This window comes from Mirounga leonina, unplaced genomic scaffold (genome assembly GCF_011800145.1).
Source record: "Mirounga leonina isolate KUSES-001 unplaced genomic scaffold, KU_Mleo_1.0 Mir_115, whole genome shotgun sequence".
In the NCBI taxonomy this organism is placed as follows: Eukaryota; Metazoa; Chordata; class Mammalia; order Carnivora; family Phocidae; genus Mirounga; species Mirounga leonina.
Window position 1 is genome coordinate 14,750,424 of NW_023270268.1, and position 17,485 is coordinate 14,767,908.

At 36.1% G+C, this 17,485-nt stretch overlaps 1 protein-coding gene across 1 annotated transcript in view; it reads right to left on the minus strand.

The window, feature by feature from the left end:
- The window catches only part of ZCWPW2 (zinc finger CW-type and PWWP domain containing 2), a 135,652-nt gene extending 118,461 nt beyond the window's left edge, over positions 1 to 17,191 (minus strand). Inside the window, exon 1 of the mRNA XM_034993411.1 lies at positions 15,960 to 17,191. The gene's annotated coding sequence lies outside the window, so the exon portion shown is untranslated. The remainder of the gene's footprint in view (positions 1 to 15,959) is intronic.
- Positions 17,192 to 17,485: the final 294 nt, after the last annotated feature.

Below are 17,485 nucleotides of genomic sequence, written 5' to 3' on the forward strand. Positions count from 1 at the left end.
CGTATTTGAAAAATGTCTCAACCACTGCTTCTTAATATAAAAGGATAAAATTACATATGGGCTATCATACAATTAATCCTACCTCTGTTCCCTGAAATTCCCTTAATTTCATTCATTAGAAGGGGATACAAAGACTTTATGGTGGCATTCAGCTTTCCGATGAAACACTCGGTATCTCAAACATTATGCATGTTTTTCTCTTTTAGTAAGCTAGTACTGGCTTCAGAGTTTGTGAAAATGGAGAAAAGAAAAACCAATTCAAACCCATTCTAGAAATTGTCTTTAAGCATAAGTATCCAAGTCAAAAGCTGGAAAGCCACTGTTAAGGGCTGAACTATATCCCCCCCCTCCAAATTTATATGCTGAAGTCCTAAATCATAGTGCCTCAGAATGTAACTGTACTTGGAGATAGGGTCTTTAAAGAGGTCCTTAAGTTAAAATGAAGTCATTAGGGTGGGTCTTAATCCAGTATGACTCGTGTCCTTATGAAAAGAGGGAATTTGGACAGACACCTACAGAGGGAAGACAATGTGAAGATACAGGGAGAAGGTGACCATCTACAAGCCAAGAAGAAAGGCTGGGAACAGGTCCTTACCTCAAGGATCTCCAAAGGAATCAACCTTCCTGACACCTTGATTTCAAACTTCTAGCCTCTAGAACTATGAGAAAATAAATTTCTGTTGTTTAAGCCATTCAGTCTGTAGCACTTTATAATGGCAGCCTTAGAAAACTAATATAGCCTTTCTAAAAATTAGGATTTTTGTTCCCTGTCTACATAAACCTTAGTTACCACTCCTCAGTGGAAATGGGTAGAGGCTTTGGCACCCTGCTTCTCCAGCTTCTCAGAAACTGCTTTCTTACTGCTGCAGCAAGGCTTCCATAGATGGGTGTCAAGGACTTCCCCAAAGTGCCTTTTATAGTTAAACCCACAAAATAGTTTCTGCCTTTTCTAACACATGAGATTACAAAAGAAAAGATAGAGGTGTGTTGTTAGAACCAGAAGCCATCTCTGTATCAAAGCCATCATCTGACTGATAAGTGCAACAGGGAGATTGAGTTGGAGAAAGATTGGGATGGTGGGTAAAGAAAAATTTTAGTTTACATAATATTAAATGAAGGACTTCCTCCTCTGCCACTGCCTTAAGAAACTTCATAAAGACTTAATTTTCAATGCTTGTTTACTTATTTATTTATTTTTAAGTAGGCTCCATGCCAACACAGAGTTTGAACTCAGGACCCTGAGCTGAGATCAAGAGTCAAGACACTTAACTGACTGATTCCACCCAGGCTCCCGTTCAATGCTTTTAAAATAGAATTTATATTTTTTTAATGTGACACTAAGCTGGCCTTATTAGGATAGGAACAAGAAAGTCTTAGATTTGAGATATATTTGAAGGACTACCAGGTGGGATTTTGGGCCAATGGTAAAATATTCATTTCTACCTGTATTAAATCATTACCCTAAAACAAAGCCACAAATCTTTACTTACCATAAGGTTATATCATAACCACTCAGGGGGTTGAGTACCAACCTTTCACAAGTTAGGAATTACTTTAAGGCATAAAGAAAGTGAATTCTAGTTGGGAATTCAGGGCTCAAGATTAGATATTGATAGATAGAAACCAGATTTAGGCAGCATTTCATGATTCACTAAATAGAGGCACTCTCAGAGAGTAACAGGCTAAACATTCATTCTAATCCAGCCTTCAGAGATATCTAATTGTTACAGATGGTGTCTTTCCTGGTCCAAAAGAAGAGGTCTGTGGTGGAAATAGACTGGTTCAGGGTTCATCTCTCTTTTTACTGGCTATGACAGAAACCACTGGAGATTGGCATACTATGCTATTGTCATCCAACAGACTTTGGAAACACTAGTAGGGGGTGTTTACTACTATAAACTGGAAACATTAAGAAGGGACACTGCCATGAATGGGGGAAAAGGTGTTTGAATTATGGGTGGAGCAAACCAAATGCTCTAATAATGTAGGCTCTGGAGGTTGAAAATACTAGAGATTAAGTGAGGATCTATAAAATCTTGAATTTGGAGTTGGTAGTGAATTCAAAGCCATAAAGAACTACTTCTTTGGCAGTACTCACTCTCTCTCTCTTCCCTCCATCCACCAAAAAAGCAACTGTACACTTCAGAGTGAAGATTTCCTGGGATTCTTAGGTCAAGTTAACATCCACATAGCAAAGCAAAGGGAAAATAATCTACCTATATATTCAGACTTTGAGATTCTTTTTTTTTTTTTTTCCTTTAAGAGAGGGATTGGGGGAGAGAGGGATAGAGGGAGAGAATTTTTTTTTTTAGATGTATTTATTTATTTTAGAGAGGGTGGGGGTGGGGGGAGGAGCAGAGGGTGAGAGAGAATCTCAAGAAGCCTCCCTGCTGAGTGCAGAGCCTGATGCAGAGCTCCATCTCACAATCCTGAGATCATGACCTGAGCTGGAATCAAGAGTTGGACGCTTAACCTACTGAGCCAGCCAGGCACCCCCAGACTGAGATTCTTATTCCAGCAAGGTGTAAAAGAATAAAGAATTAGAAATGACAAGATCAAATTAGTTTAGGAGATATTTATATAGAGAAGAATTAAACAGATTTATACTTTACTACTAATAAGGAACAAATCTTTTTTTTTTTTTTAAAGATTTTATTTATTTATTTGACAGAGAGAGACATGGCGAGAGAGGGAACACAAGCAGGGGGAGTGGGAGCGGGAGAAGCAGGCTTCCTGTGGAGCAGCAGGGAGCCCGATGCGGGACTTGATCCCAGGACCCTGGGATCATGACCTGAGCCGAAGGCAGATGCTTAACGACTGAGCCATCCAGGCGCCCCAATAAGGAACAAATCTTAAAAGAAGGCAGTGATGAGTGTCAGGAAGAACTTGGGGCACAGAGATGATTCAGTCTCCTAAAACATGATCCTTAACTAGCCAAATCCCTGAGCTTGGGCCAGGTCCTTCACTCACAATCAATGGACTCTAAGAAGAAGCTCAACGCTCAAGTCATAACTTCCAGCAGAATTACCTTTCAGTCTGACAAGGTGGCCCAGAAATGTAATTGCTGTGACCATACACACATATTCCTCCAGCAGCTCACAAATCTCAAGTGTGGGAGGGATGGCCATAGTTGTAATCCCAGGATTGGTCAAGACCTTGAAACACAGATAGGTCTTCACTTTTGCTTTGACTACGGAGAGGTGGGGCATCTATTTGAAACTATCCCCAAAAGGGAAAGGAATGGCTGAACATTCCATTTTCTTTGCTAGCAGAAGAAACAGACTTGGTTGTATATGTGTAGGATGGGGGCAGGAGCTATAAACATCTGATAAACATCTTCAAAATATTTCTCCTTTGGCCTAAGATACATGTTTATAGCAGACGCAGGTTTAGACAGAGATCTTGACTCTGAAGCTCTTTTTACTTTACCAAAGCAAAATTGAACACTAAAATTAAACAAAGTACCTATAAATTACTTACCTGTATTTAGTTTATATATGGAATTACTCGTATGATGGAAATGTAAACACCTTGTTCTCATCTAACATCCAGTCCATAGCTCTGTCATCTTCTGATACTCAACTCTGTTTCTCTATTTCTACTCACTTCACTTTAACCATTCTCTTCCATAGGTAATTTCTCCTAGTAATATCACCCCCCAAAAATATCAATTGCAAGCTTCTCTGATCCTCTTGTTCTCCCAACAAATCCAGTAAAACCAATCATTTTTCAAGTAATATAATACATTACTCCCGTCCTGTCTTCATTTATATCCTTCTCCAGCTTGGATTGTATGGCCCATCATTAAAAATTATTCCCTTAAAAAACCTCTAGAAACCGGGCACCTGGGTGGCTCAGTTGGTTGAGTGACTGCCTTCGGCTCAGGTCATGATCCTGGAGTCCCGGGATCGAGTCCCGCATCGGGCTCCCTGCTCAGCGGGGGGTCTGCTTCTCCCTCTGCCCTCTTCCCTCTCATGCTCTCTGTCTCTCATTCTCTCTCAAATAAATAAATAAAATCTTTAAAAAAAAAAAAAACAACCTCTAGAAACCTTTGTTTTTGATCTTCTTTTGGTGAACTCAGTGATATGCACCCCCCATACCTGAGCAACTGAATGTTGTCATATGATTTTTTTTTTTTTACATTTTGTTCTTTCAATTTCTCACCATTGTATTATTTCAGTTTGAACATGTACTATCAAAATCATATGAAACTATACAACATACTAGAATAAAGCAAAAAATATATATTTAAAGATGTTTAGGATAATAGTTAAGAGTCTGGAATCTGGATGCATAATTTTCTAGGTTGACTGGCTTTTAACTATATATATATATGTATTTTTATTATGTTATGTTACTCACCATACATTACATCATTAGTTTTTGATGTAGTGTTCCATGATTCATTGTTTGCGTATAACACCCAGTACTCCATGCAGAACGTGCCCTCTTTAATACCCATCACCAGGCTAACCCATCCCCCCCACCCCCCTCCCCTCTGGAACCCTCAGTTTGTTTCTCAGAGTCCATAGTCTCTCATGGTTTGTCTCCCCCTCCAATTTCCCCCCCTTCATTCTTCCCCTCCTATCTTTTTTTTTAACATATAATGTAATATGATCTTAAATGTTATATGGAATTAATTCAGTTGTTATTTTCATCTAGGATCAATCATAAGTGTGCATGCACACACACACACATGTGCATGCAGGCATACACAAAACCTATTGCTTGTTCCATGATCTAATAATCTCACTTTCAGGTATATATCCAAAGGAAATAAAATTACCTCAAAGAAATATCTGCACTCCCATGCTCACTGGGGCACTGTTCACATTATTCATACCTCATACACTGGAGTATCATTCAGCCTTAAAGAAGAAGGAAATCTTGTCATTTGTGACAACATGGATGAACTTGGATGAACCCAGAGGGTATCATGCTCAATAAAATAATTCAGGCCCAGAAAAAAAAAATATTGTAGGACTATCGCTGAATTTGAAAAAAAGTCAAAATCACAGAAGCAGAGAAAATGGTGATTACCAGGGGTGGGGGAGGAGATGGGGATGTTTGTGAAAGGTACAAGGTTTCTGTTATATGGGATGAGTTTAAGTTCTAGAGACCTAATTTATAGCATGTTGACTATGGTTAATAATTTGTATATTTGAAATTTGCTAAAAGAGTAAATCTTAAGCGTTCTTACCACACAAGCACAAAAGTTAACTATGTGAGATGATAGATATGTTAATTAGCTTGACTGCAGTAATTTCACTACATATATATACATATATATATCAAAATAGATCTTTTTAATATTTTCATCTTAATACATCTTAAATATACATCTTAAATATATACAATTTTATAAAAATAAGTTAATTCAAGACCAATTAAATTATTTCATTAGGATTTGGTTTTTCTTAGTCTCTCTACTCTGCCTCCTTCTGCATTAGGGTCAGTCTTGATTCTACGGAAAAGACGGTAGCAGCAAATTCAAGTCCAGTATAAAAGAGCAAGTGTCTCTTCTCCAGGAATCTAGCAAAAATCTTATAGCACCACTCTGGCTCTATCCCAGTATCAGTGACTATAGCTGGTGAATATCATACTTTTTAGGCATAGGTCACATAACCATCCTTGAAGCATTGGGTAAAGACAGCTCCATCTAAAATCCATCAATGGAGGAGGAGGGCTTTCCAGTGGCAAACTGGGTGGAAGACAAAAAGAGTACCTGTCCATGCAATATTTGAAAATATATATACCAGAGACAAAAATTGGAAAACATTAAAAAAATCTTATGGTGGTAAGATTATAAATTGTCTTCTGCTCTATTTTTCAAAGTTTTATGTTGGATAATTTAAAATTATATTTTATTATATAGCTATACATCAATCCTCATTATTTGCAGATTCTGTATTTCCAATTTTGCCTACTCTCAATTATTTGTTATCTCCAGTATCAATATTTGCTGCACCTTCACAAGGCAATGTTCTGCCTTGTTTCAGCTCTCATACTGTAAAGAGGTATCCATTTTGTGATCTATTTAGTGCCACAGTTTTACAGTAACTGCTTTTGTTGGTGATTTTATTATTTAAAATGATGTGTCCACCAGCCCCGTCCCTCCTCCAATAGGGCTAGCATTCTTAATTCTTAAGTTCAAGAAGGCAGAGATGTGCCTTAAAAGGAGAAAATCTGTTAGATAAGCTTTATTCAGGCAAGAGTTATAGTGCTGTTGGCCATGAGCTCAATGTTAATGAATCAACAGTACAGATTAAATAAAATGTCTTTAAACACTTTATATATATAAAAAAATAAGTTTCTGTATTGATTAATGAAAATGTTGTGACCAGAGATTATGCAGGAATCTAATTCTGCATTTCTTCTAGGAGTAAGGATTCAGAATTGCTAATTCAGTGTTCATAATGATGTAAGAGAACATAATGACCATGAATAATGAGAGCAGAATGCAAGTATATATGTGTTTTAAATAAATATAATAAAATTACATCATCAATATCATGAATTTTATAAATGAATGCAGGAAATAAATACAAAAGGCTAATATAAATGTAAAAGGACAAAATTAACAATATAAAAAAGTAATGTCTCAAAGATATTTTAGCAACATAATCTATCCTTGAAATAAACATTCTAAAGAAAACATATGATATTGATCTACATACATCAAAGTGGTTACTAGCTGCAGAAAATTTTGAATAGTTTATCAGATTTAATATTTTTCTATGCATGTTGTTCATAATTATAGCTCATATATCAGATCTTCAATTAAAATCAATTATTGAAAATTCTGAAGAAATATTTTAATATGGGGCACCTGGGTGGCTCAGACGGTTAAGCGTCTGCCTTCGGCTCAGGTCATGATCCCAGCGTCCTGGGATCAAGTCCCGCATCGGGCTCCCTGCTCCTTGGGAGACTGCTTCTCCCTCTGCTTCTCTCTCTCTCTGTCTCTCATGAATAAATAAATAAAAAATCTTTAAAAAAAAGAAATATTTTAATATGAAAACAAGTTTCCAAATAAACCATCAAACTACAGATTTTCAATAAATTTCAACCTGCAGTGTCTCTGCTAATTAAATAGCCTTAAATACTTGTGTACCCAAAGTACTTGATTTATTTTGCCAAACTGTAACTTCTTGTTGCAAAAGTTAAATTGTAAAAATGTTTTATGGACTTGTAAATTTTGGACTGGAAAAGGTGTTCCAGGCAATATAGCAATAATGGTTTAGAGTTACCTTGGAAAATGAAGATCATTAGGGATTAAATAATTTTACTAGGAATATAATTATAATGCACATAAGAAATATCAGGCAATGCTCCAAGTTCAAGAAAATTCCCTTCATCTATAAACACATATACTCTTCGGGTTCTAGCAATTTTGGGGTGGAGTCTTTTGGGTTTTCCACATAAAGTATCATATCATCTGCAAAGAGGGAAAGTTTGACTTCTTTGCCAATTCGGATGCCTTTTATTTCTTTTTGTTGTCTGATTGCTGTGGCTAGGACTTCTAATACTATGTTGAATAGCAGTGGTGGTAGTGGACATTCCCCCTGCCATGTTCCTGACCTTAGGGGGAAAGCTCTCAGTTTTTCCCCATTGAGAATGATATTCGCTGTGGGTTTTTCATAGATGGCTTTTATGATATTGAGGTATGTACCTTCTATCCCTATACTCTGAAGAGTTTTAATCAAGAAAGGATGCTGTACTTTGTCAAATGCTTTTTCTGCATCTATTCAGAGGATCATATGGTTCTTGTTCTTTCTTTTATTAATGTATTGTATCACCTTGATTGATTTGTGGATATTGAACCAACCTTGCAGCCCAGGGATAAATCCCACTTGGTCGTGGTGAATAATCCTTTTAATGTACTGTTGGATCCTATTGGCTGGTATTTTGGTGAGAATTTTTGCATCCATGTTCATCAAGGATATTGGTCTGTAATTCTCCTTTTTGATGGGTCTTTGTCTGGTTTTGGGATCCAGGTAATGGTGGCCTCATAAAACGAGTTTGGAAGTTTTCTTTCCATTTCTATTTTTTGGAACAGTTTCAGAAGAATAGGTATTAATTCTTCTTTAAATGATTGGTGGAATTCCCCTGGGAAGCATCCGGCCCTGGGTTTTTGTCTGTTGGGAGATTTTTGATGACTGCTTCAATTTCCTTAGTGGTTATAGGTCTGTTCAGGTTTTCTATTTCTTCCTGGTTCAGTTTTGGTAGTTTATACATCTCTAGGAATGCATTCATTTCTTCCAGATTATCTAATTTGCTGGCATATAGTTGCTCATAATATGTTCTTACAGGAATTCAGTAAAGTGGCAGGATATAAAATCAATGCACAGAAATCAGTGGCATTCCTATACACCAACAATAAGATAGAAGGAAGAGAAATTAAGGAGTCGATCCCATTTACAATTGCACCCAAAACCATAAGATACCTAGGAATAAATCTAACCAAAGAGGCAAAAGATCTGTACTCAGAAAACTATAAAATACTCATGAAAGAAACTGAGGAAGACACAAAGAAATGGAAAAACGTTCCATGATCATGGATTGGAAGAACAAATATTGTGAAGATGTCAATGCTACCTAGAGCAATCTACATATTCAATGCAATCCCTATCAAAATACCATCCACTTTTTTCAAAGAAATGGAACAAATAATCCTAAAATCTGTATGGAAGCAGAAAAGACCCCGAATAGCCAGAGGAATGTTGAAAAAGAAAAGCAAAGCTGGTGGCATCACAATTCCGGACTTCGAGCTCTATTACAAAGCTGTCATCATCAAGACAGTATGGTACTGGCACAAAAACAGACACACAGATCAGTGGAACAGAATAGAGAGCCCAGAAATGGACCCTCAACTCTATGGTCAACTAATCTTCGACAAAGCAGGAAAGAATGTCCAATGGAAAAAAGACAGTCTCTTCAACAAATGGTGTTGGGAAAATTGGACAGCCACATGCAGAATAATGAAGCTGGACCATTTCCTTACGCCACACACAAAAATAGACTCAAAATGGTTGAAAGACCTAAATGTGAAACAGGAGTCCATCAAAATCCTAAAGGAGAACACAGGCAGAAACCTCTTCGACCTCAGCCGCAGCAACTTCTTCCTAGAAACATCGCCAAAGGCAAGGGAAGCAAGGGCAAAAATGAACTCTTGGGACTTCATCAAGATAAAAAGCTTTTGCACAGCAAAAGAAACAGTCAACAGAATGGGAGAAGATATTTGCAAATGACATATCAGATAAAAGGCTAGTATCCAAAATCTAGAAAGAACTTCTTAAACTCAACACCCAAAGAACAAATAATCCAATCAAGAAATGGGCAGAAGACATGAACATTTTTCCAAAGAAGACATCCAAATGGCCAACAGACACATGAAAAAGTGCTCAATATTGCTTGGCATCAGGGAAATCCAAATCAAAACCTCAATGAGATACCACCTCACACCAGTCAGAATGGCTAAAATTAACAAGTCAGAAAAGGACAGATATTGGCATGGATGCAGAGAAAGGGGAACCCTCCTACACTGCTGGTGGGAATGCAAGCTGGTGCAGCCACTCTGGAAAACAGTATGGAGGTTCCTCAAAAAGTTGAAAATAGAGCTACCATACGATCCAGCAATTGCGCTACTGGGTATTTACCCCAAAGATACAAATGTAGGGATCCAAAGGGGTACGTGCACCCCAATGTTTATAGCAGCAATGTCCACAATAGCCAAACTGTGGAAAGAGCCAAGATGTCCACCAACAGATGAATGTATAAAGAAGATGTGGTATATATATATACAATGGAATATTATGCAGCCATCAAAAGGAATGAAATCTTGCCATTTGCAATAATGTGGATGGAACTGGAGAATATTATGCTGAGCGAAGTAAGTCAATCAGAGGAAGTAAGTCAATCAGAGAAAGACATGTATCATATGACCTCACTGATATGAGGAATTCTTAATCTCAGGAAACAAACAAGGTTGCTGGAGTGGTGGGGGGTGGGAGGGATGGGGTGGCTGTGTGATGGACAATGGGGAGGGTATGTGCTATGGTGAGCGCTGTGAATTGTGTGAGACTGTTGAATCACAGACCTGTACCGCTGAAACAAATAATATATTATATGTAAAAAAAAAATAAAAGAAGAAGAAGATAGCAGGAAGGGAAGAATGAAGGGGGAGAAATTGCAGGGGGAGACGAACCATGAGAGACTATGGACTCTGAGAAACAAACTGCGGGTTCTGGGGGGGGGTGGGGGGATTGGTTAGCCTGGTGATGGGTATTAAAGAGGGCACGTACTGAATGGAGCACTGGGTGTTATACACAATGAATCATGAAACACTACATCAAAAACTAATGATGTAATGTATGGTGATTAACATAACATAATAAAAAAAACTGGGAAAAAAAAACAGACTTAAGCATGAGTTAACACTCCAGTAAGAAGGGAAGTGGACAGTATATATAAGCAAACCAGTAAGTAAACAAGATAAAATTTCAGATGTTGATAGATGCTTAAGGAAAAAAAAACAGGATGATATAATAGAATGATGTGCACATTGGGGGAGATGAGGAGATGGTTGAGAGAGGTTTACATGAAAGATGACATTTGAGCTGAAAGTTGAAAATTGAAGACACAGCCTATAAAGAGCCTTGAAAAGAAGAAAATTTGGGCCTTTGTGAAAGCAAAAATGAGACCAGTGTGACAGGTTCTAAGTGTAGGGAGGATTTCTGGTACAGATCTACTATTAATTAGAAAAAAGTCAGAGAACCTAATAGAAAAACAGCCAAGAGACTTAAACAGGTATTTCACAAGAGTTAATCCAAATGACCCATAAATATGAAAAGGTCCTGAAACTTAAGAGTCATAAAGGAAATGCAAATTAAAAGTACAATGAGATACCACTTTAAACTTATCAGCAAAGTCAATGTTAAAAGGACTAACATGCCAAGTGTTAGCAAGAATATAAACCAACCTGAACTCTCATACACAGCTGGTTGGGTTGCCAACTGGTATGTCCACTGGCAATTTGCTTTTCACTATCTACTAAATTTGAACATATGTACTTCTAGGTATATATATGACACAAATATCTATATCTAATATCTACCTATCTCAATAGATAAGTTCAAGATATGCTCAAGATTTGTAGACAAAAACTATAAATTCAAGTATCTATAAACTGTAGAACAGAAAAGTGAAATATGGTGTACTCTCAGTATAAAATACTATATAGCAATAAAAATGAACAAACTCCTCCTGCTACACAAACTTCAATCTCAGAAACATACCAAAAAAGCTTGAATTAAAAAATACATATTATATGATTCCATTTAAATGAAGTTTTAAAACAGGTGGAACTAATTTGCAGTGTTAAAAGTTAAGATAGCAGTTAGCTGTGGATCAAAGGGATCTAGATTGAGAGTGGCCATGAGGAAGCTTCTCTGGGGCAGGCAATGTTCTTCAAGGGTCCTAATAACTGTGACAGATAATGAGTGAGAAGAAGAGATTCATCTTTACCCTGAATGTAGTTATACAAGTACACTTACTTTGGGATAATTTGTGAGCTGTTTATCTACAATTTTCACACTTTTTTTGTATGAATGGTATAATTCAACAAAGTATATATTTTATTTTATTTATTTATTTATTTATTTTTAAAGATTTTATTTATTTATTTGACAGAGAGAGATACAGCGAGAGAGGGAACACAAGCAGGGGGAGTGGGAGAGGGAGAAGCAGGCTTCCCGCCGAGCAGGGAGCCCGATGCGGGGCTCGATCCCAGGACCCTGGGATCATGACCTGAGCCGAAGGCAGACGCTTAACGACTGAGCCACCCAGGCGCCCCAACAAAGTATATATTTTATTTTATTTTTTTTTAAAGATTTTATTTATTTATTTGACAGAGAGAGACATAGCGAGAGAGAGAACACAAGCAGGGGGAGTAGGAGAGGGAGAAGCAGGCTTCCCACCGAGGAAGGAGCCCGATGCGGGGCTCAATCCCAGGACCCTGGGATCACGACCTGAGCCGAAGGCAGACGCCCAACGACTGAGTCACCAAGGCGCCCCAAAGTATATATTTTAAAAACACATTATATTACAGTAAAAAGAATAGATTTGAGAAAAGAGAATGTTTCGGTTTTGAAGTAGGGCTCTAAGAAAAGTGGACTGATTCCACATGTTTTAGAGGTGAAATAGGTAGAACTCACTGATATAGGGAATAAGAGAAAGGTAGTGATCAAGTGGTAGTGATCAAGACTGACCAAGCAACTGGATCAAAGTTGGTGACTTTTATGTTTCCAGAAAAACAGAACAGTTGATTGTATTAGATATTGCTTAGTATTTGAGTAAGGAGAACAGAGAAATTGACACTGGATTTTAACATGGAAGTCATCGGTGATCTATGAACAACATTAGGGTAGTGGAAGAGATGAAATCCTTATTGGAGCATGCTAAACTGAAATTATGAAGCAAGTGGAGAAAACAATTTTAGCCAACTCTGAGTAGGTTTCTGCTTGGTTTTTTCTTTTTCCCCCTTTTGTGAATTAGAAGGACAGAAATGCAAAGAAAGAAAAGAGCAAGGTGGAAAGTGTTGTGAGATCAGAGCAAGTTATTACATATATTATACAAATGGTTGAAGAAGAGTCTGGTATAAAAACATAAGCTTTACTCACTTAATAGTCTTGGTAGAAGATTAGGCCTCATCTACCACCTTTCCCTGCCACCCCAGAACCAGAAACCACTTTTTAAGAAACCTCTTGATATATTACTTGTACAATGAATAGTCATTTTTTTCCTATTCTTTAAGTTTTGCGATGTGTAGGGGAGGAAGTTCCCATTTTTCTGTTCATTTCTTTTGCTTTGACAGCTTTATTGAGATATAATTCGCATACCATAAAATTCATCCATTTAAAGTGTACAATCAGTTCTTTTTATGTCTTGGGTTCCTTAATGATGTTCAAATGTTGTCTGGTACTAAATAACATTCAGCATGAACCAAAAAATGTTTTGGAAACAACACAGAGAGATATTTTCCTTCTAAACTTTTATTTTAATGATCAATTTTAATTTAAAAAGTATTGTACAAAACAAGATTTTAGAAAAAAACAGAAGAAAAACCATTTCCAATTGATATGCAGGGAAGAACTCAGAGTAACATTTTGAGGAGTGAAGTTTTTTGTTCTTAACTTTGGGAATCATCATTATTCTATATATCTGTTTCCGGATACGTGACAAAATTAACCCTTACAAGTTCAAACTACTTTTTATCTTTCCAATTACTTGAGGCCAAGAGCATTCCTAACAAATTAGGCTTGATCCCTGATTTCTTGCATTTGAGCTGCTGATTCTTAAAGGAAATTATGTATACAATGCCTATTGGTACCACTACATGTTCCAAGATTCCAACCTCAGAGGAACTGTTAGCACATCTTCAAGGCTATCCTTTTTATGTATTCTTTCTCTTTCCTCTTGCATCTGCACAGTGATCATTCTAAACCTTTATAAATAAATCCTACACCATCTTCCTCATTCTTAAAAGATAAACTTGCCTCCTACTTTACAAGGAAATCTCCATCACTTCTCATCATAATACCTAAAATCTTACCTAAAACTGCTCTCTCACATTTTGCTGCAATTTTAGACCCTGATTCTATTTTTTTGTTGTTTTTTTGTTTTTGGTTCTGAAATAGTTATTGAAGGTTTGCTATGAGCCAGACATAATGCTTAGGCAAAGACAAAATCCCTCTCCTCAAGTAATGTTAAGTATTAAGTATTAGAAGACAAATACAGAATGTTATGCAAGCAGATGTGGTACACTAAGGCTTTAGGTACAGGGTGTTAGGCTAGGTTTAGGTGATGTCTAAACCAACCCAACAAATGGTAAGTAGGGGTCAAAGTTCCTATGATGTGCCCCCAGGCCTCTCAATTACTTTACATACCACTTAACACATCATATTATAATTTATTTGATGAAGTCCTCTACAAGATAATGAAAATCCACTTAGGGAAAAGTTCATATCTATCTTGTTAACCACTGTATCCCAACATCTAAAAAAGTTCCAGTCAAAGAAAAGCACTGAATATTTAGAGTATTATAAAATAATGGAAATAATATGAACTTCAGAATTAAGACTGGCCCAGGCAGTGTTGATATTTAACAACCAGGATGGCTATATGTATCAACTGAATATCTTCTTCTGTAATTCTGGATTTAAATTCTGGCTCCATTTCCTGAGATTTTTAAATTAAGGCAAGTCAGTTAAATGGTCTGAATATCATTTTATCATCTGAACATGTTGATCATAATAATACTTAATTCATAGTATGGTTTTAGTGATAAAATGAAACAGCGTATAAAATAACCCATTTCAGTACCTGATACACTAAAGACATATAATAAATGTTTGATTTCCTTTCTACACTGCTTTAAGTGAGTTCTATTTGTAGTTGGATAGAAAATTAAAATATGCAGAAACCAAAGCAGAATGAGTGTGCTCTAATTATTTCATCTTTCCTTAATGATTTTTCTCAAGTGCTCAACTTAAATAATTTAGTTTACTTCTAAACTTTAAAGCAGTTTATTTATTTATTATTTTTGAGAGAGAGAATGCGCAAAAGCACACAATGGTGGGCGGGGGGTGGGGGGGCAGAGGGAGAGACTCTTAAGCAGGCTCCACCCCCCAGCACAGAGCCCCATGCAGGACCCTGAGCCTAAACCAAGAGTCAGACACTTAACTGACTAAGCCACCAGGTGTCCCTGCTTCTAAACTTTAAAATGCATTTATCCCTAATCTTCTCTGTGATATAAGTTTAACATTCGCTATTCATTCATTTACCTAATTTATAAATTTTTGCCTATATGTCAACCTTAGATTAAACTTAATGATTCAACAAAAATTTATTAAGAGCCTATTATCTGTGCAAAATTGTAATTTAGCTTTATCATTCATGGACTAGTCTATGCAGATACTTCTGGATAGATTCTGGCTGAATAAATGCTCCAAGATGCTTAATAGATATTCTCTTTCCTTTTTCTTTTGTTTTAATAATGAAGATAACTAATGAATTTCATCCAAAATCAGAAATCAAAGTTGAGTGGAAAGAAAGCTTTCAGTAGAATTAAAAACTGGTATCTTTTGCAGTAACTATATTCTTCAGCTTTAAATTTTTTTAAGGAATAGTTAACAAATAATTAGAAATCTAATAGTGCTAAATGCTAACTTCAAATCTTAGTAATTGATCTATATGCTTTAAGTCTATATTGGTTACAAGTATCCCAGTTTATTCAGTATAGTGAGACTTGTCAGAATAAAACAACAGATCTAACAAGGATCATCATAATTAAGTTTTTCAGATAGTCTACCAAACACAATAGTGCTATAAATGGATTAGAATTATATCTGTAGGTTGAGCAAAGAGAGCATTGATTTCAGATGTGCTTGGTTATTCCTCCCTACACGTGCCCATTCTCAACTGACTTTTATTTAAGCTATTTGCCATAGAAGTCATATAGTTGATTTGCTTAAAGGTAAAATTTTGTTCCACTAACGTGAAAGAACAATCTTCAATTAAATTCACCACTTCCCTTAAATCACAAGACACAAGAATAGAATCTGAAGCTAGTCTAATTAGAGAATTTCAACTTGTCATTTGAAATGATTTACACATTATCATTTATGTTCCTCATTTTAGAAATAAGTGTCATAATTCTAATAAAGAGTGATGACTTTCTTACTCTGGGTGCTAGTGAATAACTATATAATTATTGTTTCAAGAATCACTACACAAATATTGAGAAAATGAATCACTAAAGAGTTTTAAAATGAGAATGTGAAAATAGAAGTAATTTTAAATTGCATAATGTAAAACTGAGACCATGCTTCTTCAACATATCACATCTAAATTTGCAAAGTAAACATGACATGCTGAGAATAGGAGTAAGTTGGAATTCTTACCCTGGAAAGAAATAAGCTAAAGCTTTTTCCCAGTTTGTCCAATTTTCTATTTCTTTAGAGTGGGTGGGTCCTTTCTTCTTCTGGCTTTAGAAGGAACCCTGGATTGCCTGTCTTTCTGCATGATGAAATGGAGAAGACAAAGAAGCACATTAGTTTCATAAAAGACTTCCAAAAATCTCATATCCATCTTCCATCTTACATTTAGGGCTTTCATAGGGCTTCCTTGCCATCGTCTTTCTGGGAAAACTGATTTCCATCTCCACTGTGGACTCCTAATATAATTCTGTGCTGAAGCTTCCTGGGCTCTATTTCTTTTGACAATATATTCATACCTAGTTTCTTTCAGAATATTTGTTGAAATCTTTTATCCACTGATGACTCCCTCTTTCCTTTTCTGTGTATATTTTTTTACTTTTTAATTGTAATTTTAATGGAAGAAAAAGACATAAATAAATCGGGCTGTAACCCTAACAATTTGCTTTCTTACCAATACATTGTGAACATTTTCCCATATCATTTACTGTCTATACTATTTAAGCATAGGTATGATTTAGTTTTGAAGCTGAAGTTATATTCTTTACTCATCAGTTATGTATTTAGATAGTTCTAGTGAAATTCAAAGTAAAGATCACAGTATTTTTCCAAGATTGGAGTCACTAGATGATTCTTTGTATTTTATTAGTGATTGATTTAGAGACCTTCACTTATTTTTTTTCTTTTGTTGCCATGTCCAAAAACTCATGGTCAAATCCAATGCCATGCAGCTTTCCCCTATCTTTCTTCTAAGACTGTTATAGTGTTAGCTCTTACAATCTAAGGCTTTGATCAATATTTACTTGGTTTTTGTATATAGTAGGTAAGGGTCCAACTTCATTATTTTGCATGTGGATATTCAGTTTTCCCCAAACCAACACCACTGGTTGAAAAAACTGCCCTTTTCCCAGCGAGTGGTCTTAGCATCTTTGCTGAAAATCATTTGACCACTTATATGAGGGTTTTGGGGGGCTCCCTATCCTATTCCATTGATTTATATGTATGTCTTTACGTCAGTGACATACTGTTTTGATTCTGTAGTTCTGTAACATATTTTGAAGTCAGCAAATGTGAAACCTCCAGTTGGTTCCACTCTCAAGATTGTTTTGGATTCAGGGATTCCCTTGAGTCCCTTGAAATTCCATATTAATTTTAAGATAAATATTTTCCATTTGTTTTTTGTTTCTGATAATAGCCATCCTAGTGGGTGTGATGTTAATAATTTTAATTCCAATCATCTATTTCCTTAATGTATTTTTTCTTTTTTTCATTCTATCAGTGAGGAGGTAAGTTCAAATTTTCTAGTATTGTGTGTTTATCTCTTAGTTCATATAATATGAAGCTGTTTTATTAGATGCACACAGAGTTTTTTTATCTTCTGGTGGAAGTAATACTTTTTTTTTCTGAAAGTCTGCTATGTCTCATGGTAATATTTTATATCAAGCTACTTTCCACTTTAGCTTACTCATGATCGATATTTTTTCATCCTTTGC